This window comes from Oncorhynchus mykiss, chromosome 16, assembly GCF_057628025.1.
Source record: "Oncorhynchus mykiss isolate SJ-2025 chromosome 16, ASM5762802v1, whole genome shotgun sequence".
Classification (NCBI taxonomy): domain Eukaryota; kingdom Metazoa; phylum Chordata; class Actinopteri; order Salmoniformes; family Salmonidae; genus Oncorhynchus; species Oncorhynchus mykiss.
Genome location: NC_143037.1, coordinates 74,036,777 through 74,064,449, shown reverse-complemented (window position 1 = coordinate 74,064,449; position 27,673 = coordinate 74,036,777). Strand labels below are relative to the sequence as shown.

The window sequence follows — 27,673 nt, the reverse complement described above, 5'->3', positions numbered from 1 at the left end:
CCGTTTGACAAAGTTCCCCACCATATTGTAGGTTAATTACTTACACGAAATCATTCATCTGCTGTTTCAGACGTTTTTACCATTTTTAAGCTCGAGAGCCAAATGAGAAATGCAGTGTCCTCGAACGACCAACATTATGAAGAAATAGTATATGATTCTGAATGTTCACTCATATCTCGCGACCCACCTATGACATGTTAATAACCGCTTTGGGTCCCAAATCATAGTTTAAGAATTCATGTCAGAGGTTCTTGAGTTTATTCATCTCGAGACCCAAATGAAAAATGTACTGTCCTCGAATGATCATAGTTACGAAGAAATAGTATGTGATTACCATTGATTACTGATATCTCGCTACCCACCTCTCACCAGTGTTGCCAACTTAGCGACTTTGTCGCTATATTTAGTGAGTATTCAGAAAAAAGACAAGAATCGACAGAAGAAAGTTCAATTGTAGTTCTAAACATACTTAGGGTGTTTTTTTACTCACTTTTTGTCTCTCCCGAGGCGTTATTCCTCTCTCCTACAGCGTCAATCACAATTACATCCACTTGGCCAATTATGAAAATTATGTGATGACGTCATTTAGCGACTTCTAGCTACTTTTAGGACCAGCAATAGCTACTTTCCTTCCTGAGGATTTGGCAACACTGCCTCTCACATGCTCAGGCCCACTTTGCGTCCCAAAACGTAGCTTAAGAAACCCTGTTGCTAGACAATTGAAGGTGTCTGTATCGTTTCCAATATTAGTAAAAGACATCTCTTTTGTGATGTGATTTTGCTAGACAGAGATGTGGGTTAAATTAATGAGACTGGTTTGATTCAAATAGGTGTGGGTGTTCACATCTGCAACATATGTGACTTTTATGGGTGCTGTGGCTTAGTTGGTTAAAGTGCCTGTCTAGTAAACAGGAGATACTGAGTTCAAATCTCAGCAGTACCTTTCTATTGTTCACATTGGTGGAGAAGGTCAGAGGGGAGGGCACTCAGGTTTTCTCACCAATGGGTTTAGAGAATTAGAGATGACGTGAGGAGGATGCAATTGAGATATTCCAATGTCACGGAAAAAGGGCACTTTTTGAATGAGAAAAAATCTACCGACTGTGTAAAGCTCCACTGTTTCTTCAGTTTATTCATTATCGAGACCAAAATGAAAAGAGTTTAGCCAGCTTGTGCACATCACTTTCACAGCCTATGTAGGCTTTACAAAGCCAGCTCTTGTAGCCGGCCGTGATCGTATAGTGGTTAGTACTCTGCGTTGTGGTCGCAGCAACCCCGGTTCGAATCCGGGTCACGGCACTGCAATGTAATTTTAGAAGGGTTGTTTTTTGAATGAGTTAAGACTTGCTATGCAAGCTAAGAAACTCAGCAACTCTGCCGTTTGACAAAGTTCCCCACCATATTGTAGGTTAATTACTTACACGAAATCATTCATCTGCTGTTTCAGACGTTTTTACCATTTTTAAGCTCGAGAGCCAAATGAGAAATGCAGTGTCCTCGAACGACCAACATTATGAAGAAATAGTATATGATTCTGAATGTTCACTCATATCTCGCGACCCACCTATGACATGTTAATAACCGCTTTGGGTCCCAAATCATAGTTTAAGAATTCATGTCAGAGGTTCTTGAGTTTATTCATCTCGAGACCCAAATGAAAAATGTACTGTCCTCGAATGATCATAGTTACGAAGAAATAGTATGTGATTACCATTGATTACTGATATCTCGCTACCCACCTCTCACCAGTGTTGCCAACTTAGCGACTTTGTCGCTATATTTAGTGAGTATTCAGAAAAAAGACAAGAATCGACAGAGGAAAGTTCAATTGTAGTTCTAAACATACTTAGGGTGTTTTTTTACTCACTTTTTGTCTCTCCCGAGGCGTTATTCCTCTCTCCTACAGCATCAATCACAATTACATCCACTTGGCCAATTATGAAAATTATGTGATGACGTCATTTAGCGACTTCTAGCTACTTTTAGGACCAGCAATAGCTACTTTCCTTCCTGAGGATTTGGCAACACTGCCTCTCACATGCTCAGGCCCACTTTGCGTCCCAAAACGTAGCTTAAGAAACCCTGTTGCTAGACAATTGAAGGTGTCTGTATCGTTTCCAATATTAGTAAAAGACATCTCTTTTGTGATGTGATTTTGCTAGACAGAGATGTGGGTTAAATTAATGAGACTGGTTTGATTCAAATAGGTGTGGGTGTTCACATCTGCAACATATGTGACTTTTATGGGTGCTGTGGCTTAGTTGGTTAAAGTGCCTGTCTAGTAAACAGGAGATCCTGAGTTCAAATCTCAGCAGTACCTTTTTATTGTTCACATTGGTGGAGAAGGTCAGAGGGGAGGGCACTCAGGTTTTCTCACCAATGGGTTTAGAGAATTAGAGATGACGTGAGGAGGATGCAATTGAGATATTCCAATGTCACGGAAAAAGGGCACTTTTTGAATGAGAAAAAACCTACCGACTGTGTAAAGCTCCACTGTTTCTTCAGTTTATTCATTATCGAGACCAAAATGAAAAGAGTTTAGCCAGCTTGTGCACATCACTTTCACAGCCTATGTAGGCTTTACAAGGCCAGCTCTTGTAGCCGGCCGTGATCGTACAGTGGTTAGTACTCTGCGTTGTGGTCGCAGCAACCCCGGTTCGAATCCGGGTCACGGCACTGCAATGTAATTTCAGAAGGGTTGTTTTTTGAATGAGTTATGACTTACTATGCAAGCTAAGAAACTCAGCAACTCTGCCGTTTGACAAAGTTCCCCACCATATTGTAGGTTAATTACTTACACGAAATCATTCATCTGCTGTTTCAGACGTTTTTACCATTTTTAAGCTCGAGAGCCAAATGAGAAATGCAGTGTCCTCGAACGACCAACATTATGAAGAAATAGTATATGATTCTGAATGTTCACTCATATCTCGCGACCCACCTATGACATGTTAATAACCGCTTTGGGTCCCAAATCATAGTTTAAGAATTCATGTCAGAGGTTCTTGAGTTTATTCATCTCGAGACCCAAATGAAAAATGTACTGTCCTCGAATGATCATAGTTACGAAGAAATAGTATGTGATTACCATTGATTACTGATATCTCGCTACCCACCTCTCACCAGTGTTGCCAACTTAGCGACTTTGTCGCTATATTTAGTGAGTATTCAGAAAAAAGACAAGAATCGACAGAAGAAAGTTCAATTGTAGTTCTAAACATACTTAGGGTGTTTTTTTACTCACTTTTTGTCTCTCCCGAGGCGTTATTCCTCTCTCCTACAGCGTCAATCACAATTACATCCACTTGGCCAATTATGAAAATTATGTGATGACGTCATTTAGCGACTTCTAGCTACTTTTAGGACCAGCAATAGCTACTTTCCTTCCTGAGGATTTGGCAACACTGCCTCTCACATGCTCAGGCCCACTTTGCGTCCCAAAACGTAGCTTAAGAAACCCTGTTGCTAGACAATTGAAGGTGTCTGTATCGTTTCCAATATTAGTAAAAGACATCTCTTTTGTGATGTGATTTTGCTAGACAGAGATGTGGGTTAAATTAATGAGACTGGTTTGATTCAAATAGGTGTGGGTGTTCACATCTGCAACATATGTGACTTTTATGGGTGCTGTGGCTTAGTTGGTTAAAGTGCCTGTCTAGTAAACAGGAGATACTGAGTTCAAATCTCAGCAGTACCTTTTTATTGTTCACATTGGTGGAGAAGGTCAGAGGGGAGGGCACTCAGGTTTTCTCACCAATGGGTTTAGAGAATTAGAGATGACGTGAGGAGGATGCAATTGAGATATTCCAATGTCACGGAAAAAGGGCACTTTTTGAATGAGAAAAAATCTACCGACTGTGTAAAGCTCCACTGTTTCTTCAGTTTATTCATTATCGAGACCAAAATGAAAAGAGTTTAGCCAGCTTGTGCACATCACTTTCACAGCCTATGTAGGCTTTACAAAGCCAGCTCTTGTAGCCGGCCGTGATCGTATAGTGGTTAGTACTCTGCGTTGTGGTCGCAGCAACCCCGGTTCGAATCCGGGTCACGGCACTGCAATGTAATTTTAGAAGGGTTGTTTTTTGAATGAGTTAAGACTTGCTATGCAAGCTAAGAAACTCAGCAACTCTGCCGTTTGACAAAGTTCCCCACCATATTGTAGGTTAATTACTTACACGAAATCATTCATCTGCTGTTTCAGACGTTTTTACCATTTTTAAGCTCGAGAGCCAAATGAGAAATGCAGTGTCCTCGAACGACCAACATTATGAAGAAATAGTATATGATTCTGAATGTTCACTCATATCTCGCGACCCACCTATGACATGTTAATAACCGCTTTGGGTCCCAAATCATAGTTTAAGAATTCATGTCAGAGGTTCTTGAGTTTATTCATCTCGAGACCCAAATGAAAAATGTACTGTCCTCGAATGATCATAGTTACGAAGAAATAGTATGTGATTACCATTGATTACTGATATCTCGCTACCCACCTCTCACCAGTGTTGCCAACTTAGCGACTTTGTCGCTATATTTAGTGAGTATTCAGAAAAAAGACAAGAATCGACAGAAGAAAGTTCAATTGTAGTTCTAAACATACTTAGGGTGTTTTTTTACTCACTTTTTGTCTCTCCCGAGGCGTTATTCCTCTCTCCTACAGCGTCAATCACAATTACATCCACTTGGCCAATTATGAAAATTATGTGATGACGTCATTTAGCGACTTCTAGCTACTTTTAGGACCAGCAATAGCTACTTTCCTTCCTGAGGATTTGGCAACACTGCCTCTCACATGCTCAGGCCCACTTTGCGTCCCAAAACGTAGCTTAAGAAACCCTGTTGCTAGACAATTGAAGGTGTCTGTATCGTTTCCAATATTAGTAAAAGACATCTCTTTTGTGATGTGATTTTGCTAGACAGAGATGTGGGTTAAATTAATGAGACTGGTTTGATTCAAATAGGTGTGGGTGTTCACATCTGCAACATATGTGACTTTTATGGGTGCTGTGGCTTAGTTGGTTAAAGTGCCTGTCTAGTAAACAGGAGATACTGAGTTCAAATCTCAGCAGTACCTTTTTATTGTTCACATTGGTGGAGAAGGTCAGAGGGGAGGGCACTCAGGTTTTCTCACCAATGGGTTTAGAGAATTAGAGATGACGTGAGGAGGATGCAATTGAGATATTCCAATGTCACGGAAAAAGGGCACTTTTTGAATGAGAAAAAATCTACCGACTGTGTAAAGCTCCACTGTTTCTTCAGTTTATTCATTATCGAGACCAAAATGAAAAGAGTTTAGCCAGCTTGTGCACATCACTTTCACAGCCTATGTAGGCTTTACAAAGCCAGCTCTTGTAGCCGGCCGTGATCGTATAGTGGTTAGTACTCTGCGTTGTGGTCGCAGCAACCCCGGTTCGAATCCGGGTCACGGCACTGCAATGTAATTTTAGAAGGGTTGTTTTTTGAATGAGTTAAGACTTGCTATGCAAGCTAAGAAACTCAGCAACTCTGCCGTTTGACAAAGTTCCCCACCATATTGTAGGTTAATTACTTACACGAAATCATTCATCTGCTGTTTCAGACGTTTTTACCATTTTTAAGCTCGAGAGCCAAATGAGAAATGCAGTTTCCTCGAACGACCAACATTATGAAGAAATAGTATATGATTCTGAATGTTCACTCATATCTCGCGACCCACCTATGACATGTTAATAACCGCTTTGGGTCCCAAATCATAGTTTAAGAATTCATGTCAGAGGTTCTTGAGTTTATTCATCTCGAGACCCAAATGAAAAATGTACTGTCCTCGAATGATCATAGTTACGAAGAAATAGTATGTGATTACCATTGATTACTGATATCTCGCTACCCACCTCTCACCAGTGTTGCCAACTTAGCGACTTTGTCGCTATATTTAGTGAGTATTCAGAAAAAAGACAAGAATCGAGAGAGGAAAGTTCAATTGTAGTTCTAAACATACTTAGGGTGTTTTTTTACTCACTTTTTGTCTCTCCCGAGGCGTTATTCCTCTCTCCTACAGCGTCAATCACAATTACATCCACTTGGCCAATTATGAAAATTATGTGATGACGTCATTTAGCGACTTCTAGCTACTTTTAGGACCAGCAATAGCTACTTTCCTTCCTGAGGATTTGGCAACACTGCCTCTCACATGCTCAGGCCCACTTTGCGTCCCAAAACGTAGCTTAAGAAACCCTGTTGCTAGACAATTGAAGGTGTCTGTATCGTTTCCAATATTAGTAAAAGACATCTCTTTTGTGATGTGATTTTGCTAGACAGAGATGTGGGTTAAATTAATGAGACTGGTTTGATTCAAATAGGTGTGGGTGTTCACATCTGCAACATATGTGACTTTTATGGGTGCTGTGGCTTAGTTGGTTAAAGTGCCTGTCTAGTAAACAGGAGATACTGAGTTCAAATCTCAGCAGTACCTTTTTATTGTTCACATTGGTGGAGAAGGTCAGAGGGGAGGGCACTCAGGTTTTCTCACCAATGGGTTTAGAGAATTAGAGATGACGTGAGGAGGATGCAATTGAGATATTCCAATGTCACGGAAAAAGGGCACTTTTTGAATGAGAAAAAATCTACCGACTGTGTAAAGCTCCACTGTTTCTTCAGTTTATTCATTATCGAGACCAAAATGAAAAGAGTTTAGCCAGCTTGTGCACATCACTTTCACAGCCTATGTAGGCTTTACAAAGCCAGCTCTTGTAGCCGGCCGTGATCGTATAGTGGTTAGTACTCTGCGTTGTGGTCGCAGCAACCCCGGTTCGAATCCGGGTCACGGCACTGCAATGTAATTTTAGAAGGGTTGTTTTTTGAATGAGTTAAGACTTGCTATGCAAGCTAAGAAACTCAGCAACTCTGCCGTTTGACAAAGTTCCCCACCATATTGTAGGTTAATTACTTACACGAAATCATTCATCTGCTGTTTCAGACGTTTTTACCATTTTTAAGCTCGAGAGCCAAATGAGAAATGCAGTGTCCTCGAACGACCAACATTATGAAGAAATAGTATATGATTCTGAATGTTCACTCATATCTCGCGACCCACCTATGACATGTTAATAACCGCTTTGGGTCCCAAATCATAGTTTAAGAATTCATGTCAGAGGTTCTTGAGTTTATTCATCTCGAGACCCAAATGAAAAATGTACTGTCCTCGAATGATCATAGTTACGAAGAAATAGTATGTGATTACCATTGATTACTGATATCTCGCTACCCACCTCTCACCAGTGTTGCCAACTTAGCGACTTTGTCGCTATATTTAGTGAGTATTCAGAAAAAAGACAAGAATCGACAGAAGAAAGTTCAATTGTAGTTCTAAACATACTTAGGGTGTTTTTTTACTCACTTTTTGTCTCTCCCGAGGCGTTATTCCTCTCTCCTACAGCGTCAATCACAATTACATCCACTTGGCCAATTATGAAAATTATGTGATGACGTCATTTAGCGACTTCTAGCTACTTTTAGGACCAGCAATAGCTACTTTCCTTCCTGAGGATTTGGCAACACTGCCTCTCACATGCTCAGGCCCACTTTGCGTCCCAAAACGTAGCTTAAGAAACCCTGTTGCTAGACAATTGAAGGTGTCTGTATCGTTTCCAATATTAGTAAAAGACATCTCTTTTGTGATGTGATTTTGCTAGACAGAGATGTGGGTTAAATTAATGAGACTGGTTTGATTCAAATAGGTGTGGGTGTTCACATCTGCAACATATGTGAGTTTTATGGGTGCTGTGGCTTAGTTGGTTAAAGTGCCTGTCTAGTAAACAGGAGATACTGAGTTCAAATCTCAGCAGTACCTTTTTATTGTTCACATTGGTGGAGAAGGTCAGAGGGGAGGGCACTCAGGTTTTCTCACCAATGGGTTTAGAGAATTAGAGATGACGTGAGGAGGATGCAATTGAGATATTCCAATGTCACGGAAAAAGGGCACTTTTTGAATGAGAAAAAATCTACCGACTGTGTAAAGCTCCACTGTTTCTTCAGTTTATTCATTATCGAGACCAAAATGAAAAGAGTTTAGCCAGCTTGTGCACATCACTTTCACAGCCTATGTAGGCTTTACAAAGCCAGCTCTTGTAGCCGGCCGTGATCGTATAGTGGTTAGTACTCTGCGTTGTGGTCGCAGCAACCCCGGTTCGAATCCGGGTCACGGCACTGCAATGTAATTTTAGAAGGGTTGTTTTTTGAATGAGTTAAGACTTGCTATGCAAGCTAAGAAACTCAGCAACTCTGCCGTTTGACAAAGTTCCCCACCATATTGTAGGTTAATTACTTACACGAAATCATTCATCTGCTGTTTCAGACGTTTTTACCATTTTTAAGCTCGAGAGCCAAATGAGAAATGCAGTTTCCTCGAACGACCAACATTATGAAGAAATAGTATATGATTCTGAATGTTCACTCATATCTCGCGACCCACCTATGACATGTTAATAACCGCTTTGGGTCCCAAATCATAGTTTAAGAATTCATGTCAGAGGTTCTTGAGTTTATTCATCTCGAGACCCAAATGAAAAATGTACTGTCCTCGAATGATCATAGTTACGAAGAAATAGTATGTGATTACCATTGATTACTGATATCTCGCTACCCACCTCTCACCAGTGTTGCCAACTTAGCGACTTTGTCGCTATATTTAGTGAGTATTCAGAAAAAAGACAAGAATCGAGAGAGGAAAGTTCAATTGTAGTTCTAAACATACTTAGGGTGTTTTTTTACTCACTTTTTGTCTCTCCCGAGGCGTTATTCCTCTCTCCTACAGCGTCAATCACAATTACATCCACTTGGCCAATTATGAAAATTATGTGATGACGTCATTTAGCGACTTCTAGCTACTTTTAGGACCAGCAATAGCTACTTTCCTTCCTGAGGATTTGGCAACACTGCCTCTCACATGCTCAGGCCCACTTTGCGTCCCAAAACGTAGCTTAAGAAACCCTGTTGCTAGACAATTGAAGGTGTCTGTATCGTTTCCAATATTAGTAAAAGACATCTCTTTTGTGATGTGATTTTGCTAGACAGAGATGTGGGTTAAATTAATGAGACTGGTTTGATTCAAATAGGTGTGGGTGTTCACATCTGCAACATATGTGACTTTTATGGGTGCTGTGGCTTAGTTGGTTAAAGTGCCTGTCTAGTAAACAGGAGATACTGAGTTCAAATCTCAGCAGTACCTTTTTATTGTTCACATTGGTGGAGAAGGTCAGAGGGGAGGGCACTCAGGTTTTCTCACCAATGGGTTTAGAGAATTAGAGATGACGTGAGGAGGATGCAATTGAGATATTCCAATGTCACGGAAAAAGGGCACTTTTTGAATGAGAAAAAATCTACCGACTGTGTAAAGCTCCACTGTTTCTTCAGTTTATTCATTATCGAGACCAAAATGAAAAGAGTTTAGCCAGCTTGTGCACATCACTTTCACAGCCTATGTAGGCTTTACAAAGCCAGCTCTTGTAGCCGGCCGTGATCGTATAGTGGTTAGTACTCTGCGTTGTGGTCGCAGCAACCCCGGTTCGAATCCGGGTCACGGCACTGCAATGTAATTTTAGAAGGGTTGTTTTTTGAATGAGTTAAGACTTGCTATGCAAGCTAAGAAACTCAGCAACTCTGCCGTTTGACAAAGTTCCCCACCATATTGTAGGTTAATTACTTACACGAAATCATTCATCTGCTGTTTCAGACGTTTTTACCATTTTTAAGCTCGAGAGCCAAATGAGAAATGCAGTTTCCTCGAACGACCAACATTATGAAGAAATAGTATATGATTCTGAATGTTCACTCATATCTCGCGACCCACCTATGACATGTTAATAACCGCTTTGGGTCCCAAATCATAGTTTAAGAATTCATGTCAGAGGTTCTTGAGTTTATTCATCTCGAGACCCAAATGAAAAATGTACTGTCCTCGAATGATCATAGTTACGAAGAAATAGTATGTGATTACCATTGATTACTGATATCTCGCTACCCACCTCTCACCAGTGTTGCCAACTTAGCGACTTTGTCGCTATATTTAGTGAGTATTCAGAAAAAAGACAAGAATCGACAGAGGAAAGTTCAATTGTAGTTCTAAACATACTTAGGGTGTTTTTTTACTCACTTTTTGTCTCTCCCGAGGCGTTATTCCTCTCTCCTACAGCGTCAATCACAATTACATCCACTTGGCCAATTATGAAAATTATGTGATGACGTCATTTAGCGACTTCTAGCTACTTTTAGGACCAGCAATAGCTACTTTCCTTCCTGAGGATTTGGCAACACTGCCTCTCACATGCTCAGGCCCACTTTGCGTCCCAAAACGTAGCTTAAGAAACCCTGTTGCTAGACAATTGAAGGTGTCTGTATCGTTTCCAATATTAGTAAAAGACATCTCTTTTGTGATGTGATTTTGCTAGACAGAGATGTGGGTTAAATTAATGAGACTGGTTTGATTCAAATAGGTGTGGGTGTTCACATCTGCAACATATGTGACTTTTATGGGTGCTGTGGCTTAGTTGGTTAAAGTGCCTGTCTAGTAAACAGGAGATACTGAGTTCAAATCTCAGCAGTACCTTTTTATTGTTCACATTGGTGGAGAAGGTCAGAGGGGAGGGCACTCAGGTTTTCTCACCAATGGGTTTAGAGAATTAGAGATGACGTGAGGAGGATGCAATTGAGATATTCCAATGTCACGGAAAAAGGGCACTTTTTGAATGAGAAAAAATCTACCGACTGTGTAAAGCTCCACTGTTTCTTCAGTTTATTCATTATCGAGACCAAAATGAAAAGAGTTTAGCCAGCTTGTGCACATCACTTTCACAGCCTATGTAGGCTTTACAAAGCCAGCTCTTGTAGCCGGCCGTGATCGTATAGTGGTTAGTACTCTGCGTTGTGGTCGCAGCAACCCCGGTTCGAATCCGGGTCACGGCACTGCAATGTAATTTTAGAAGGGTTGTTTTTTGAATGAGTTAAGACTTGCTATGCAAGCTAAGAAACTCAGCAACTCTGCCGTTTGACAAAGTTCCCCACCATATTGTAGGTTAATTACTTACACGAAATCATTCATCTGCTGTTTCAGACGTTTTTACCATTTTTAAGCTCGAGAGCCAAATGAGAAATGCAGTGTCCTCGAACGACCAACATTATGAAGAAATAGTATATGATTCTGAATGTTCACTCATATCTCGCGACCCACCTATGACATGTTAATAACCGCTTTGGGTCCCAAATCATAGTTTAAGAATTCATGTCAGAGGTTCTTGAGTTTATTCATCTCGAGACCCAAATGAAAAATGTACTGTCCTCGAATGATCATAGTTACGAAGAAATAGTATGTGATTACCATTGATTACTGATATCTCGCTACCCACCTCTCACCAGTGTTGCCAACTTAGCGACTTTGTCGCTATATTTAGTGAGTATTCAGAAAAAAGACAAGAATCGACAGAGGAAAGTTCAATTGTAGTTCTAAACATACTTAGGGTGTTTTTTTACTCACTTTTTGTCTCTCCCGAGGCGTTATTCCTCTCTCCTACAGCGTCAATCACAATTACATCCACTTGGCCAATTATGAAAATTATGTGATGACGTCATTTAGCGACTTCTAGCTACTTTTAGGACCAGCAATAGCTACTTTCCTTCCTGAGGATTTGGCAACACTGCCTCTCACATGCTCAGGCCCACTTTGCGTCCCAAAACGTAGCTTAAGAAACCCTGTTGCTAGACAATTGAAGGTGTCTGTATCGTTTCCAATATTAGTAAAAGACATCTCTTTTGTGATGTGATTTTGCTAGACAGAGATGTGGGTTAAATTAATGAGACTGGTTTGATTCAAATAGGTGTGGGTGTTCACATCTGCAACATATGTGACTTTTATGGGTGCTGTGGCTTAGTTGGTTAAAGTGCCTGTCTAGTAAACAGGAGATACTGAGTTCAAATCTCAGCAGTACCTTTTTATTGTTCACATTGGTGGAGAAGGTCAGAGGGGAGGGCACTCAGGTTTTCTCACCAATGGGTTTAGAGAATTAGAGATGACGTGAGGAGGATGCAATTGAGATATTCCAATGTCACGGAAAAAGGGCACTTTTTGAATGAGAAAAAATCTACCGACTGTGTAAAGCTCCACTGTTTCTTCAGTTTATTCATTATCGAGACCAAAATGAAAAGAGTTTAGCCAGCTTGTGCACATCACTTTCACAGCCTATGTAGGCTTTACAAAGCCAGCTCTTGTAGCCGGCCGTGATCGTATAGTGGTTAGTACTCTGCGTTGTGGTCGCAGCAACCCCGGTTCGAATCCGGGTCACGGCACTGCAATGTAATTTTAGAAGGGTTGTTTTTTGAATGAGTTAAGACTTTCTATGCAAGCTAAGAAACTCAGCAACTCTGCCGTTTGACAAAGTTCCCCACCATATTGTAGGTTAATTACTTACACGAAATCATTCATCTGCTGTTTCAGACGTTTTTACCATTTTTAAGCTCGAGAGCCAAATGAGAAATGCAGTGTCCTCGAACGACCAACATTATGAAGAAATAGTATATGATTCTGAATGTTCACTCATATCTCGCGACCCACCTATGACATGTTAATAACCGCTTTGGGTCCCAAATCATAGTTTAAGAATTCATGTCAGAGGTTCTTGAGTTTATTCATCTCGAGACCCAAATGAAAAATGTACTGTCCTCGAATGATCATAGTTACGAAGAAATAGTATGTGATTACCATTGATTACTGATATCTCGCTACCCACCTCTCACCAGTGTTGCCAACTTAGCGACTTTGTCGCTATATTTAGTGAGTATTCAGAAAAAAGACAAGAATCGACAGAAGAAAGTTCAATTGTAGTTCTAAACATACTTAGGGTGTTTTTTTACTCACTTTTTGTCTCTCCCGAGGCGTTATTCCTCTCTCCTACAGCGTCAATCACAATTACATCCACTTGGCCAATTATGAAAATTATGTGATGACGTCATTTAGCGACTTCTAGCTACTTTTAGGACCAGCAATAGCTACTTTCCTTCCTGAGGATTTGGCAACACTGCCTCTCACATGCTCAGGCCCACTTTGCGTCCCAAAACGTAGCTTAAGAAACCCTGTTGCTAGACAATTGAAGGTGTCTGTATCGTTTCCAATATTAGTAAAAGACATCTCTTTTGTGATGTGATTTTGCTAGACAGAGATGTGGGTTAAATTAATGAGACTGGTTTGATTCAAATAGGTGTGGGTGTTCACATCTGCAACATATGTGACTTTTATGGGTGCTGTGGCTTAGTTGGTTAAAGTGCCTGTCTAGTAAACAGGAGATCCTGAGTTCAAATCTCAGCAGTACCTTTTTATTGTTCACATTGGTGGAGAAGGTCAGAGGGGAGGGCACTCAGGTTTTGTCACCAATGGGTTTAGAGAATTAGAGATGACGTGAGGAGGATGCAATTGAGATATTCCAATGTCACGGAAAAAGGGCACTTTTTGAATGAGAAAAAACCTACCGACTGTGTAAAGCTCCACTGTTTCTTCAGTTTATTCATTATCGAGACCAAAATGAAAAGAGTTTAGCCAGCTTGTGCACATCACTTTCACAGCCTATGTAGGCTTTACATAGCCAGCTCTTGTAGCCGGCCGTGATCGTATAGTGGTTAGTACTCTGCGTTGTGGTCGCAGCAACCCCGCTTCGAATCCGGGTCACGGCACTGCAATGTAATTTTAGAAGGGTTGTTTTTTGAATGAGTTAAGACTTGCTATGCAAGCTAAGAAACTCAGCAACTCTGCCGTTTGACAAAGTTCCCCACCATATTGTAGGTTAATTACTTACACGAAATCATTCATCTGCTGTTTCAGACGTTTTTACCATTTTTAAGCTCGAGAGCCAAATGAGAAATGCAGTGTCCTCGAACGACCAACATTATGAAGAAATAGTATATGATTCTGAATGTTCACTCATATCTCGCGACCCACCTATGACATGTTAATAACCGCTTTGGGTCCCAAATCATAGTTTAAGAATTCATGTCAGAGGTTCTTGAGTTTATTCATCTCGAGACCCAAATGAAAAATGTACTGTCCTCGAATGATCATAGTTACGAAGAAATAGTATGTGATTACCATTGATTACTGATATCTCGCTACCCACCTCTCACCAGTGTTGCCAACTTAGCGACTTTGTCGCTATATTTAGTGAGTATTCAGAAAAAAGACAAGAATCGACAGAAGAAAGTTCAATTGTAGTTCTAAACATACTTAGGGTGTTTTTTTACTCACTTTTTGTCTCTCCCGAGGCGTTATTCCTCTCTCCTACAGCGTCAATCACAATTACATCCACTTGGCCAATTATGAAAATTATGTGATGACGTCATTTAGCGACTTCTAGCTACTTTTAGGACCAGCAATAGCTACTTTCCTTCCTGAGGATTTGGCAACACTGCCTCTCACATGCTCAGGCCCACTTTGCGTCCCAAAACGTAGCTTAAGAAACCCTGTTGCTAGACAATTGAAGGTGTCTGTATCGTTTCCAATATTAGTAAAAGACATCTCTTTTGTGATGTGATTTTGCTAGACAGAGATGTGGGTTAAATTAATGAGACTGGTTTGATTCAAATAGGTGTGGGTGTTCACATCTGCAACATATGTGACTTTTATGGGTGCTGTGGCTTAGTTGGTTAAAGTGCCTGTCTAGTAAACAGGAGATCCTGAGTTCAAATCTCAGCAGTACCTTTTTATTGTTCACATTGGTGGAGAAGGTCAGAGGGGAGGGCACTCAGGTTTTGTCACCAATGGGTTTAGAGAATTAGAGATGACGTGAGGAGGATGCAATTGAGATATTCCAATGTCACGGAAAAAGGGCACTTTTTGAATGAGAAAAAACCTACCGACTGTGTAAAGCTCCACTGTTTCTTCAGTTTATTCATTATCGAGACCAAAATGAAAAGAGTTTAGGCAGCTTGTGCACATCACTTTCACAGCCTATGTAGGCTTTACAAAGCCAGCTCTTGTAGCCGGCCGTGATCGTATAGTGGTTAGTACTCTGCGTTGTGGTCGCAGCAACCCCGCTTCGAATCCGGGTCACGGCACTGCAATGTAATTTTAGAAGGGTTGTTTTTTGAATGAGTTAAGACTTGCTATGCAAGCTAAGAAACTCAGCAACTCTGCCGTTTGACAAAGTTCCCCACCATATTGTAGGTTAATTACTTACACGAAATCATTCATCTGCTGTTTCAGACGTTTTTACCATTTTTAAGCTCGAGAGCCAAATGAGAAATGCAGTGTCCTCGAACGACCAACATTATGAAGAAATAGTATATGATTCTGAATGTTCACTCATATCTCGCGACCCACCTATGACATGTTAATAACCGCTTTGGGTCCCAAATCATAGTTTAAGAATTCATGTCAGAGGTTCTTGAGTTTATTCATCTCGAGACCCAAATGAAAAATGTACTGTCCTCGAATGATCATAGTTACGAAGAAATAGTATGTGATTACCATTGATTACTGATATCTCGCTACCCACCTCTCACCAGTGTTGCCAACTTAGCGACTTTGTCGCTATATTTAGTGAGTATTCAGAAAAAAGACAAGAATCGACAGAAGAAAGTTCAATTGTAGTTCTAAACATACTTAGGGTGTTTTTTTACTCACTTTTTGTCTCTCCCGAGGCGTTATTCCTCTCTCCTACAGCGTCAATCACAATTACATCCACTTGGCCAATTATGAAAATTATGTGATGACGTCATTTAGCGACTTCTAGCTACTTTTAGGACCAGCAATAGCTACTTTCCTTCCTGAGGATTTGGCAACACTGCCTCTCACATGCTCAGGCCCACTTTGCGTCCCAAAACGTAGCTTAAGAAACCCTGTTGCTAGACAATTGAAGGTGTCTGTATCGTTTCCAATATTAGTAAAAGACATCTCTTTTGTGATGTGATTTTGCTAGACAGAGATGTGGGTTAAATTAATGAGACTGGTTTGATTCAAATAGGTGTGGGTGTTCACATCTGCAACATATGTGACTTTTATGGGTGCTGTGGCTTAGTTGGTTAAAGTGCCTGTCTAGTAAACAGGAGATCCTGAGTTCAAATCTCAGCAGTACCTTTTTATTGTTCACATTGGTGGAGAAGGTCAGAGGGGAGGGCACTCAGGTTTTGTCACCAATGGGTTTAGAGAATTAGAGATGACGTGAGGAGGATGCAATTGAGATATTCCAATGTCACGGAAAAAGGGCACTTTTTGAATGAGAAAAAACCTACCGACTGTGTAAAGCTCCACTGTTTCTTCAGTTTATTCATTATCGAGACCAAAATGAAAAGAGTTTAGCCAGCTTGTGCACATCACTTTCACAGCCTATGTAGGCTTTACAAGGCCAGCTCTTGTAGCCGGCCGTGATCGTACAGTGGTTAGTACTCTGCGTTGTGGTCGCAGCAACCCCGGTTCGAATCCGGGTCACGGCACTGCAATGTAATTTTAGAAGGGTTGTTTTTTGAATGAGTTATGACTTACTATGCAAGCTAAGAAACTCAGCAACTCTGCCGTTTGACAAAGTTCCCCACCATACTGTAGGTTAATTACTTACACGAAATGATTCATCTGCTGTTTCAGACGTTTTTACCATTTTTAAGCTCCAGAGCCAAATGAGAAATGCAGTGTCCTCGAACGACCAACATTATGAAGAAATAGTATATGATTCTGAATGTTCACTCATATCTCGCGACCCACCTATGACATGTTAATAACCGCTTTGGGTCCCAAATCATAGTTTAAGAATTCATGTCAGAGGTTCTTGAGTTTATTCATCTCGAGACCCAAATGAAAAATGTACTGTCCTCGAATGATCATAGTTACGAAGAAATAGTATGTGATTACCATTGATTACTGATATCTCGCTACCCACCTCTCACCAGTGTTGCCAACTTAGCGACTTTGTCGCTATATTTAGTGAGTATTCAGAAAAAAGACAAGAATCGACAGAAGAAAGTTCAATTGTAGTTCTAAACATACTTAGGGTGTTTTTTACTCACTTTTTGTCTCTCCCGAGGCGTTATTCCTCTCTCCTACAGCGTCAATCACAATTACATCCACTTGGCCAATTATGAAAATTATGTGATGACGTCATTTAGCGACTTCTAGCTACTTTTAGGACCAGCAATAGCTACTTTCCTTCCTGAGGATTTGGCAACACTGCCTCTCACATGCTCAGGCCCACTTTGCGTCCCAAAACGTAGCTTAAGAAACCCTGTTGCTAGACAATTGAAGGTGTCTGTATCGTTTCCAATATTAGTAAAAGACATCTCTTTTGTGATGTGATTTTGCTAGACAGAGATGTGGGTTAAATTAATGAGACTGGTTTGATTCAAATAGGTGTGGGTGTTCACATCTGCAACATATATGACTTTTATGGGTGCTGTGGCTTAGTTGGTTAAAGTGCCTGTCTAGTAAACAGGAGATCCTGAGTTCAAATCTCAGCAGTACCTTTTTATTGTTCACATTGGTGGAGAAGGTCAGAGGGGAGGGCACTCAGGTTTTCTCACCAATGGGTTTAGAGAATTAGAGATGACGTGAGGAGGATGCAATTGAGATATTCCAATGTCACGGAAAAAGGGCACTTTTTGAATGAGAAAAAACCTACCGACTGTGTAAAGCTCCATTGTTTCTTCAGTTTATTCATTATCGAGACCAAAATGAAAAGAGTTTAGCCAGCTTGTGCACATCACTTTCACAGTCTATGTAGGCTTTACAAAGCCACCTCTTGAAGCCGGCCGTGATCGTATAGTGGTTAGTACTCTGCGTTGTGGTCGCAGCAACCCCGGTTCGAATCCGGGTCACGGCACTGCAATACAATTTTAGAAGGGTTGTTTTTTGAATGAGTTAAGACTTGCTATGCAAGCTAAGAAACTCAGCAACTCTGCCGTTTGACAAAGTTCCCCACCATATTGTAGGTTAATTACTTACACGAAATCATTCATCTGCTGTTTCAGACGTTTTTACAATTTTTAAGCTCGAGAGCCAAATGAGAAATGCAGTGACCTCGAACGACCAACATTATGAAGAAATAGTATATGATTCTGAATGTTCACTCATATCTCGCGACCCACCTATGACATGTTAATAACCGCTTTGGGTCCCAAATCATAGTTTAAGAATTCATGTCAGAGGTTCTTGAGTTTATTCATCTCGAGACCCAAATGAAAAATGTACTGTCCTCGAATGATCATAGTTACGAAGAAATAGTATGTGATTACCATTGATTACTATTATCTCGCTACCCACCTCTCACCAGTGTTGCCAACTTAGCGACTGTCGCTATATTTAGTGAGTATTCAGAAAAAAGACAATAATCGACAGAAGAAAGTTCAATTGTAGTTCTAAACATACTTAGGGTGTTTTTTACTCACTTTTTGTCTCTCCCGAGGCGTTATTCCTCTCTCCTACAGCGTCAATCACAATTACATCCACTTGGCCAATTATGAAAATTATGTGATGACGTCATTTAGCGACTTCTAGCTACTTTTAGGACCAGCAATAGCTACTTTCCTTCCTGAGGATTTGGCAACACTGCCTCTCACATGCTCAGGCCCACTTAGCGTCCCAAAACGTAGCTTAAGAAACCCTGTTGCTAGACAATTGAAGGTGTCTGTATCGTTTCCAATATTAGTAAAAGACATCTCTTTTGTGATGTGATTTTGCTAGACAGAGATGTGGGTTAAATTAATGAGACTGGTTTGATTCAAATAGGTGTGGGTGTTCACATCTGCAACATATATGACTTTTATGGGTGCTGTGGCTTAGTTGGTTAAAGTGCCTGTCTAGTAAACAGGAGATCCTGAGTTCAAATCTCAGCAGTACCTTTTTATTGTTCACATTGGTGGAGAAGGTCAGAGGGGAGGGCACTCAGGTTTTCTCACCAATGGGTTTAGAGAATTAGAGATGACGTGAGGAGGATGCAATTGAGATATTCCAATGTCACGGAAAAAGGGCACTTTTTGAATGAGAAAAAACCTACCGACTGTGTAAAGCTCCATTGTTTCTTCAGTTTATTCATTATCGAGACCAAAATGAAAAGAGTTTAGCCAGCTTGTGCACATCACTTTCACAGTCTATGTAGGCTTTACAAAGCCACCTCTTGAAGCCGGCCGTGATCGTATAGTGGTTAGTACTCTGCGTTGTGGTCGCAGCAACCCCGGTTCGAATCCGGGTCACGGCACTGCAATACAATTTTAGAAGGGTTGTTTTTTGAATGAGTTAAGACTTGCTATGCAAGCTAAGAAACTCAGCAACTCTGCCGTTTGACAAAGTTCCCCACCATATTGTAGGTTAATTACTTACACGAAATCATTCATCTGCTGTTTCAGACGTTTTTACAATTTTTAAGCTCGAGAGCCAAATGAGAAATGCAGTGACCTCGAACGACCAACATTATGAAGAAATAGTATATGATTCTGAATGTTCACTCATATCTCGCGACCCACCTATGACATGTTAATAACCGCTTTGGGTCCCAAATCATAGTTTAAGAATTCATGTCAGAGGTTCTTGAGTTTATTCATCTCGAGACCCAAATGAAAAATGTACTGTCCTCGAATGATCATAGTTACGAAGAAATAGTATGTGATTACCATTGATTACTATTATCTCGCTACCCACCTCTCACCAGTGTTGCCAACTTAGCGACTGTCGCTATATTTAGTGAGTATTCAGAAAAAAGACAATAATCGACAGAAGAAAGTTCAATTGTAGTTCTAAACATACTTAGGGTGTTTTTTACTCACTTTTTGTCTCTCCCGAGGCGTTATTCCTCTCTCCTACAGCGTCAATCACAATTACATCCACTTGGCCAATTATGAAAATTATGTGATGACGTCATTTAGCGACTTCTAGCTACTTTTAGGACCAGCAATAGCTACTTTCCTTCCTGAGGATTTGGCAACACTGCCTCTCACATGCTCAGGCCCACTTAGCGTCCCAAAACGTAGCTTAAGAAACCCTGTTGCTAGACAATTGAAGGTGTCTGTATCGTTTCCAATATTAGTAAAAGACATCTCTTTTGTGATGTGATTTTGCTAGACAGAGATGTGGGTTAAATTAATGAGACTGGTTTGATTCAAATAGGTGTGGGTGTTCACATCTGCAACATATATTACTTTTATGGGTGCTGTGGCTTAGTTGGTTAAAGTGCCTGTCTAGTAAACAGGAGATCCTGAGTTCAAATCTCAGCAGTACCTTTTTATTGTTCACATTGGTGGAGAAGGTCAGAGGGGAGGGCACTCAGGTTTTCTCACCAATGGGTTTAGAGAATTAGAGATGACGTGAGGAGGATGCAATTGAGATATTCCAATGTCACGGAAAAAGGGCACTTTTTGAATGAGAAAAAACCTACCGACTGTGTAAAGCTCCATTGTTTCTTCAGTTTATTCATTATCGAGACCAAAATGAAAAGAGTTTAGCCAGCTTGTGCACATCACTTTCACAGTCTATGTAGGCTTTACAAAGCCACATCTTGAAGCCGGCCGTGATCGTATAGTGGTTAGTACTCTGCGTTGTGGTCGCAGCAACCCCGGTTTGAATCCGGGTCACGGCACTGCAATGTAATTTTAGAAGGGTTGTTTTTTGAATGAGTTAAGACTTGCTATGCAAGCTAAGAAACTCAGCAACTCTGCCGTTTGACAAAGTTCCCCACCATATTGTAGGTTAATTACTTACACGAAATCATTCATCTGCTGTTTCAGACGTTTTTACCATTTTTAAGCTCGAGAGCCAAATGAGAAATGCAGTGTCCTCGAACGACCAACATTATGAAGAAATAGTATATGATTCTGAATGTTCACTCATATCTCGCGACCCACCTATGACATGTTAATAACCGCTTTGGGTCCCAAATCATAGTTTAAGAATTCATGTCAGAGGTTCTTGAGTTTATTCATCTCGAGACCCAAATGAAAAATGTACTGTCCTCGAATGATCATAGTTACGAAGAAATAGTATGTGATTACCATTGATTACTGATATCTCGCTACCCACCTCTCACCAGTGTTGCCAACTTAGCGACTTTGTCGCTATATTTAGTGAGTATTCAGAAAAAAGACAAGAATCGACAGAAGAAAGTTCAATTGTAGTTCTAAACATACTTAGGGTGTTTTTTACTCACTTTCTGTCTCTCCCGAGACGTTATTCCTCTCTCCTACAGCGTCAATCACAATTACATCCACTTGGCCAATTATGAAAATTATGTGATGACGTCATTTAGCGACTTCTAGCTACTTTTAGGACCAGCAATAGCTACTTTCCTTCCTGAGGATTTGGCAACACTGCCTCTCACATGCTCAGGCCCACTTTGCGTCCCAAAACGTAGCTTAAGAAACCCTGTTGCTAGACAATTGAAGGTGTCTGTATCGTTTCCAATATTAGTAAAAGACATCTCTTTTGTGATGTGATTTTGCTAGACAGAGATGTGGGTTAAATTAATGAGACTGGTTTGATTCAAATAGGTGTGGGTGTTCACATCTGCAACATATATGACTTTTATGGGTGCTGTGGCTTAGTTGGTTAAAGTGCCTGTCTAGTAAACAGGAGATCCTGAGTTCAAATCTCAGCAGTACCTTTTTATTGTTCACATTGGTGGAGAAGGTCAGAGGGGAGGGCACTCAGGTTTTCTCACCAATGGGTTTAGAGAATTAGAGATGACGTGAGGAGGATGCAATTGAGATATTCCAATGTCACGGAAAAAGGGCACTTTTTGAATGAGAAAAAATCTACCGACTGTGTAAAGCTCCACTGTTTCTTCAGTTTATTCATTATCGAGACCAAAATGAAAAGAGTTTAGCCAGCTTGTGCACATCACTTTCACAGCCTATGTAGGCTTTACAAAGCCAGCTCTTGTAGCCGGCCGTGATCGTATAGTGGTTAGTACTCTGCGTTGTGGTCGCAGCAACCCAGGTTTGAATCCGGGTCACGGCACTGCAATGAAATTTTAGAAGGGTTGTTTTTTGAATGAGTTAAGACTTACTATGCAAGCTAAGAAACTCAGCAACTCTGCCGTTTGACAAAGTTCCCCACCATATTGTAGGTTAATTACTTACACGAAATGATTCATCTGCTGTTTCAGACGTTTTTACCATTTTTAAGCTCGAGAGCCAAATGAGAAATGCAGTGTCCTCGAACGACCAACATTATGAAGAAATAGTGTATGATTCTGAATGTTCACTCATATCTCGCGACCCACCTATGACATGTTAATAACCGCTTTGGGTCCCAAATCATAGTTTAAGAATTCATGTCAGAGGTTCTTGAGTTTATTCATCTCGAGACCCAAATGAAAAATGTACTGTCCTCGAATGATCATAGTTACGAAGAAATAGTATGTGATTACCATTGATTACTGATATCTCGCTACCCACCTCTCACCAGTGTTGCCAACTTAGCGACTTTGTCGCTATATTTAGTGAGTATTCAGAAAAAAGACAAGAATCGACAGAAGAAAGTTCAATTGTAGTTCTAAACATACTTAGGGTGTTTTTTACTCACTTTTTGTCTCTCCCGAGGCGTTATTCCTCTCTCCTACAGCGTCAATCACAATTACATCCACTTGGCCAATTATGAAAATTATGTGATGACGTCATTTAGCGACTTCTAGCTACTTTTAGGACCAGCAATAGCTACTTTCCTTCCTGAGGATTTGGCAACACTGCCTCTCACATGCTCAGGCCCACTTTGCGTCCCAAAACGTAGCTTAAGAAACCCTGTTGCTAGACAATTGAAGGTGTCTGTATCGTTTCCAATATTAGTAAAAGACATCTCTTTTGTGATGTGATTTTGCTAGACAGAGATGTGGGTTAAATTAATGAGACTGGTTTGATTCAAATAGGTGTGGGTGTTCACATCTGCAACATATATGACTTTTATGGGTGCTGTGGCTTAGTTGGTTAAAGTGCCTGTCTAGTAAACAGGAGATCCTGAGTTCAAATCTCAGCAGTACCTTTTTATTGTTCACATTGGTGGAGAAGGTCAGAGGGGAGGGCACTCAGGTTTTCTCACCAATGGGTTTAGAGAATTAGAGATGACGTGAGGAGGATGCAATTGAGATATTCCAATGTCACGGAAAAAGGGCACTTTTTGAATGAGAAAAAACCTACCGACTGTGTAAAGCTCCATTGTTTCTTCAGTTTATTCATTATCGAGACCAAAATGAAAAGAGTTTAGCCAGCTTGTGCACATCACTTTCACAGTCTATGTAGGCTTTACAAAGCCACCTCTTGAAGCCGGCCGTGATCGTATAGTGGTTAGTGCTCTGCGTTGTGGTCGCAGCAACCCCGGTTCGAATCCGGGTCACGGCACTGCAATACAATTTTAGAAGGGTTGTTTTTTGAATGAGTTAAGACTTGCTATGCAAGCTAAGAAACTCAGCAACTCTGCCGTTTGACAAAGTTCCCCACCATATTGTAGGTTAATTACTTACACGAAATCATTCATCTGCTGTTTCAGACGTTTTTACAATTTTTAAGCTCGAGAGCCAAATGAGAAATGCAGTGTCCTCGAACGACCAACATTATGAAGAAATAGTATATGATTCTGAATGTTCACTCATATCTCGCGACCCACCTATGACATGTTAATAACCGCTTTGGGTCCCAAATCATAGTTTAAGAATTCATGTCAGAGGTTCTTGAGTTTATTCATCTCGAGACCCAAATGAAAAATGTACTGTCCTCGAATGATCATAGTTACGAAGAAATAGTATGTGATTACCATTGATTACTATTATCTCGCTACCCACCTCTCACCAGTGTTGCCAACTTAGCGACTGTCGCTATATTTAGTGAGTATTCAGAAAAAAGACAATAATCGACAGAAGAAAGTTCAATTGTAGTTCTAAACATACTTAGGGTGTTTTTTACTCACTTTTTGTCTCTCCCGAGGCGTTATTCCTCTCTCCTACAGCGTCAATCACAATTACATCCACTTGGCCAATTATGAAAATTATGTGATGACGTCATTTAGCGACTTCTAGCTACTTTTAGGACCAGCAATAGCTACTTTCCTTCCTGAGGATTTGGCAACACTGCCTCTCACATGCTCAGGCCCACTTAGCGTCCCAAAACGTAGCTTAAGAAACCCTGTTGCTAGACAATTGAAGGTGTCTGTATCGTTTCCAATATTAGTAAAAGACATCTCTTTTGTGATGTGATTTTGCTAGACAGAGATGTGGGTTAAATTAATGAGACTGGTTTGATTCAAATAGGTGTGGGTGTTCACATCTGCAACATATATGACTTTTATGGGTGCTGTGGCTTAGTTGGTTAAAGTGCCTGTCTAGTAAACAGGAGATCCTGAGTTCAAATCTCAGCAGTACCTTTTTATTGTTCACATTGGTGGAGAAGGTCAGAGGGGAGGGCACTCAGGTTTTCTCACCAATGGGTTTAGAGAATTAGAGATGACGTGAGGAGGATGCAATTGAGATATTCCAATGTCACGGAAAAAGGGCACTTTTTGAATGAGAAAAAACCTACCGACTGTGTAAAGCTCCATTGTTTCTTCAGTTTATTCATTATCGAGACCAAAATGAAAAGAGTTTAGCCAGCTTGTGCACATCACTTTCACAGTCTATGTAGGCTTTACAAAGCCACCTCTTGAAGCCGGCCGTGATCGTATAGTGGTTAGTACTCTGCGTTGTGGTCGCAGCAACCCCGGTTCGAATCCGGGTCACGGCACTGCAATACAATTTTAGAAGGGTTGTTTTTTGAATGAGTTAAGACTTGCTATGCAAGCTAAGAAACTCAGCAACTCTGCCGTTTGACAAAGTTCCCCACCATATTGTAGGTTAATTACTTACACGAAATCATTCATCTGCTGTTTCAGACGTTTTTACAATTTTTAAGCTCGAGAGCCAAATGAGAAATGCAGTGACCTCGAACGACCAACATTATGAAGAAATAGTATATGATTCTGAATGTTCACTCATATCTCGCGACCCACCTATGACATGTTAATAACCGCTTTGGGTCCCAAATCATAGTTTAAGAATTCATGTCAGAGGTTCTTGAGTTTATTCATCTCGAGACCCAAATGAAAAATGTACTGTCCTCGAATGATCATAGTTACGAAGAAATAGTATGTGATTACCATTGATTACTATTATCTCGCTACCCACCTCTCACCAGTGTTGCCAACTTAGCGACTGTCGCTATATTTAGTGAGTATTCAGAAAAAAGACAATAATCGACAGAAGAAAGTTCAATTGTAGTTCTAAACATACTTAGGGTGTTTTTTACTCACTTTTTGTCTCTCCCGAGGCGTTATTCCTCTCTCCTACAGCGTCAATCACAATTACATCCACTTGGCCAATTATGAAAATTATGTGATGACGTCATTTAGCGACTTCTAGCTACTTTTAGGACCAGCAATAGCTACTTTCCTTCCTGAGGATTTGGCAACACTGCCTCTCACATGCTCAGGCCCACTTAGCGTCCCAAAACGTAGCTTAAGAAACCCTGTTGCTAGACAATTGAAGGTGTCTGTATCGTTTCCAATATTAGTAAAAGACATCTCTTTTGTGATGTGATTTTGCTAGACAGAGATGTGGGTTAAATTAATGAGACTGGTTTGATTCAAATAGGTGTGGGTGTTCACATCTGCAACATATATGACTTTTATGGGTGCTGTGGCTTAGTTGGTTAAAGTGCCTGTCTAGTAAACAGGAGATCCTGAGTTCAAATCTCAGCAGTACCTTTTTATTGTTCACATTGGTGGAGAAGGTCAGAGGGGAGGGCACTCAGGTTTTCTCACCAATGGGTTTAGAGAATTAGAGATGACGTGAGGAGGATGCAATTGAGATATTCCAATGTCACGGAAAAAGGGCACTTTTTGAATGAGAAAAAACCTACCGACTGTGTAAAGCTCCATTGTTTCTTCAGTTTATTCATTATCGAGACCAAAATGAAAAGAGTTTAGCCAGCTTGTGCACATCACTTTCACAGTCTATGTAGGCTTTACAAAGCCACATCTTGAAGCCGGCCGTGATCGTATAGTGGTTAGTACTCTGCGTTGTGGTCGCAGCAACCCCGGTTTGAATCCGGGTCACGGCACTGCAATGTAATTTTAGAAGGGTTGTTTTTTGAATGAGTTAAGACTTGCTATGCAAGCTAAGAAACTCAGCAACTCTGCCGTTTGACAAAGTTCCCCACCATATTGTAGGTTAATTACTTACACGAAATCATTCATCTGCTGTTTCAGACGTTTTTACCATTTTTAAGCTCGAGAGCCAAATGAGAAATGCAGTGTCCTCGAACGACCAACATTATGAAGAAATAGTATATGATTCTGAATGTTCACTCATATCTCGCGACCCACCTATGACATGTTAATAACCGCTTTGGGTCCCAAATCATAGTTTAAGAATTCATGTCAGAGGTTCTTGAGTTTATTCATCTCGAGACCCAAATGAAAAATGTACTGTCCTCGAATGATCATAGTTACGAAGAAATAGTATGTGATTACCATTGATTACTGATATCTCGCTACCCACCTCTCACCAGTGTTGCCAACTTAGCGACTTTGTCGCTATATTTAGTGAGTATTCAGAAAAAAGACAAGAATCGACAGAAGAAAGTTCAATTGTAGTTCTAAACATACTTAGGGTGTTTTTTTACTCACTTTTTGTCTCTCCCGAGGCGTTATTCCTCTCTCCTACAGCGTCAATCACAATTACATCCACTTGGCCAATTATGAAAATTATGTGATGACGTCATTTAGCGACTTCTAGCTACTTTTAGGACCAGCAATAGCTACTTTCCTTCCTGAGGATTTGGCAACACTGCCTCTCACATGCTCAGGCCCACTTTGCGTCCCAAAACGTAGCTTAAGAAACCCTGTTGCTAGACAATTGAAGGTGTCTGTATCGTTTCCAATATTAGTAAAAGACATCTCTTTTGTGATGTGATTTTGCTAGACAGAGATGTGGGTTAAATTAATGAGACTGGTTTGATTCAAATAGGTGTGGGTGTTCACATCTGCAACATATGTGACTTTTATGGGTGCTGTGGCTTAGTTGGTTAAAGTGCCTGTCTAGTAAACAGGAGATCCTGAGTTCAAATCTCAGCAGTACCTTTTTATTGTTCACATTGGTGGAGAAGGTCAGAGGGGAGGGCACTCAGGTTTTGTCACCAATGGGTTTAGAGAATTAGAGATGACGTGAGGAGGATGCAATTGAGATATTCCAATGTCACGGAAAAAGGGCACTTTTTGAATGAGAAAAAACCTACCGACTGTGTAAAGCTCCACTGTTTCTTCAGTTTATTCATTATCGAGACCAAAATGAAAAGAGTTTAGCCAGCTTGTGCACATCACTTTCACAGTCTATGTAGGCTTTACAAAGCCACCTCTTGAAGCCGGCCGTGATCGTATAGTGGTTAGTACTCTGCGTTGTGGTCGCAGCAACCCCGGTTCGAATCCGGGTCACGGCACTGCAATACAATTTTAGAAGGGTTGTTTTTTGAATGAGTTAAGACTTGCTATGCAAGCTAAGAAACTCAGCAACTCTGCCGTTTGACAAAGTTCCCCACCATATTGTAGGTTAATTACTTACACGAAATCATTCATCTGCTGTTTCAGACGTTTTTACAATTTTTAAGCTCGAGAGCCAAATGAGAAATGCAGTGACCTCGAACGACCAACATTATGAAGAAATAG

At 40.6% G+C, this 27,673-nt stretch overlaps 26 non-coding genes across 26 annotated transcripts; all 26 read left to right on the top strand.

Annotated features, from left to right (window-relative positions):
- The first annotated feature begins 1,227 nt into the window (after nucleotides 1-1,227).
- Nucleotides 1,228-1,299, top strand: trnah-gug (transfer RNA histidin (anticodon GUG)). Its single transcript has one exon. It is a non-coding gene; the product is annotated as a tRNA-His (tRNA).
- Nucleotides 1,300-2,246: 947 nt separating this feature from the next.
- trnat-agu (transfer RNA threonine (anticodon AGU)) lies at nucleotides 2,247-2,320 on the top strand. The gene has a single exon. It is a non-coding gene; the product is annotated as a tRNA-Thr (tRNA).
- A 284-nt stretch (nucleotides 2,321-2,604) lies between these two features.
- Nucleotides 2,605-2,676, top strand: trnah-gug (transfer RNA histidin (anticodon GUG)). Its single transcript has one exon. It is a non-coding gene; the product is annotated as a tRNA-His (tRNA).
- Nucleotides 2,677-3,981: 1,305 nt separating this feature from the next.
- trnah-gug (transfer RNA histidin (anticodon GUG)) lies at nucleotides 3,982-4,053 on the top strand. Its single transcript has one exon. It is a non-coding gene; the product is annotated as a tRNA-His (tRNA).
- Nucleotides 4,054-5,358: 1,305 nt separating this feature from the next.
- Nucleotides 5,359-5,430, top strand: trnah-gug (transfer RNA histidin (anticodon GUG)). The gene has a single exon. It is a non-coding gene; the product is annotated as a tRNA-His (tRNA).
- A 1,305-nt stretch (nucleotides 5,431-6,735) lies between these two features.
- On the top strand, nucleotides 6,736-6,807 carry trnah-gug (transfer RNA histidin (anticodon GUG)). Its single transcript has one exon. It is a non-coding gene; the product is annotated as a tRNA-His (tRNA).
- Nucleotides 6,808-8,112: 1,305 nt separating this feature from the next.
- Nucleotides 8,113-8,184, top strand: trnah-gug (transfer RNA histidin (anticodon GUG)). Its single transcript has one exon. It is a non-coding gene; the product is annotated as a tRNA-His (tRNA).
- A 1,305-nt stretch (nucleotides 8,185-9,489) lies between these two features.
- trnah-gug (transfer RNA histidin (anticodon GUG)) lies at nucleotides 9,490-9,561 on the top strand. Its single transcript has one exon. It is a non-coding gene; the product is annotated as a tRNA-His (tRNA).
- Nucleotides 9,562-10,866: 1,305 nt separating this feature from the next.
- Nucleotides 10,867-10,938, top strand: trnah-gug (transfer RNA histidin (anticodon GUG)). Its single transcript has one exon. It is a non-coding gene; the product is annotated as a tRNA-His (tRNA).
- A 1,305-nt stretch (nucleotides 10,939-12,243) lies between these two features.
- On the top strand, nucleotides 12,244-12,315 carry trnah-gug (transfer RNA histidin (anticodon GUG)). The gene has a single exon. It is a non-coding gene; the product is annotated as a tRNA-His (tRNA).
- Nucleotides 12,316-13,262: 947 nt separating this feature from the next.
- On the top strand, nucleotides 13,263-13,336 carry trnat-agu (transfer RNA threonine (anticodon AGU)). Its single transcript has one exon. It is a non-coding gene; the product is annotated as a tRNA-Thr (tRNA).
- A 1,303-nt stretch (nucleotides 13,337-14,639) lies between these two features.
- Nucleotides 14,640-14,713, top strand: trnat-agu (transfer RNA threonine (anticodon AGU)). The gene has a single exon. It is a non-coding gene; the product is annotated as a tRNA-Thr (tRNA).
- Nucleotides 14,714-16,016: 1,303 nt separating this feature from the next.
- trnat-agu (transfer RNA threonine (anticodon AGU)) lies at nucleotides 16,017-16,090 on the top strand. Its single transcript has one exon. It is a non-coding gene; the product is annotated as a tRNA-Thr (tRNA).
- Nucleotides 16,091-16,374: 284 nt separating this feature from the next.
- On the top strand, nucleotides 16,375-16,446 carry trnah-gug (transfer RNA histidin (anticodon GUG)). The gene has a single exon. It is a non-coding gene; the product is annotated as a tRNA-His (tRNA).
- A 946-nt stretch (nucleotides 16,447-17,392) lies between these two features.
- On the top strand, nucleotides 17,393-17,466 carry trnat-agu (transfer RNA threonine (anticodon AGU)). The gene has a single exon. It is a non-coding gene; the product is annotated as a tRNA-Thr (tRNA).
- Nucleotides 17,467-17,750: 284 nt separating this feature from the next.
- On the top strand, nucleotides 17,751-17,822 carry trnah-gug (transfer RNA histidin (anticodon GUG)). The gene has a single exon. It is a non-coding gene; the product is annotated as a tRNA-His (tRNA).
- Nucleotides 17,823-18,766: 944 nt separating this feature from the next.
- trnat-agu (transfer RNA threonine (anticodon AGU)) lies at nucleotides 18,767-18,840 on the top strand. The gene has a single exon. It is a non-coding gene; the product is annotated as a tRNA-Thr (tRNA).
- A 284-nt stretch (nucleotides 18,841-19,124) lies between these two features.
- trnah-gug (transfer RNA histidin (anticodon GUG)) lies at nucleotides 19,125-19,196 on the top strand. Its single transcript has one exon. It is a non-coding gene; the product is annotated as a tRNA-His (tRNA).
- A 944-nt stretch (nucleotides 19,197-20,140) lies between these two features.
- trnat-agu (transfer RNA threonine (anticodon AGU)) lies at nucleotides 20,141-20,214 on the top strand. The gene has a single exon. It is a non-coding gene; the product is annotated as a tRNA-Thr (tRNA).
- Nucleotides 20,215-21,516: 1,302 nt separating this feature from the next.
- trnat-agu (transfer RNA threonine (anticodon AGU)) lies at nucleotides 21,517-21,590 on the top strand. The gene has a single exon. It is a non-coding gene; the product is annotated as a tRNA-Thr (tRNA).
- A 1,302-nt stretch (nucleotides 21,591-22,892) lies between these two features.
- On the top strand, nucleotides 22,893-22,966 carry trnat-agu (transfer RNA threonine (anticodon AGU)). The gene has a single exon. It is a non-coding gene; the product is annotated as a tRNA-Thr (tRNA).
- A 1,300-nt stretch (nucleotides 22,967-24,266) lies between these two features.
- On the top strand, nucleotides 24,267-24,340 carry trnat-agu (transfer RNA threonine (anticodon AGU)). Its single transcript has one exon. It is a non-coding gene; the product is annotated as a tRNA-Thr (tRNA).
- Nucleotides 24,341-24,624: 284 nt separating this feature from the next.
- On the top strand, nucleotides 24,625-24,696 carry trnah-gug (transfer RNA histidin (anticodon GUG)). Its single transcript has one exon. It is a non-coding gene; the product is annotated as a tRNA-His (tRNA).
- Nucleotides 24,697-25,640: 944 nt separating this feature from the next.
- trnat-agu (transfer RNA threonine (anticodon AGU)) lies at nucleotides 25,641-25,714 on the top strand. The gene has a single exon. It is a non-coding gene; the product is annotated as a tRNA-Thr (tRNA).
- Nucleotides 25,715-27,017: 1,303 nt separating this feature from the next.
- trnat-agu (transfer RNA threonine (anticodon AGU)) lies at nucleotides 27,018-27,091 on the top strand. The gene has a single exon. It is a non-coding gene; the product is annotated as a tRNA-Thr (tRNA).
- A 284-nt stretch (nucleotides 27,092-27,375) lies between these two features.
- Nucleotides 27,376-27,447, top strand: trnah-gug (transfer RNA histidin (anticodon GUG)). The gene has a single exon. It is a non-coding gene; the product is annotated as a tRNA-His (tRNA).
- Nucleotides 27,448-27,673: the final 226 nt, after the last annotated feature.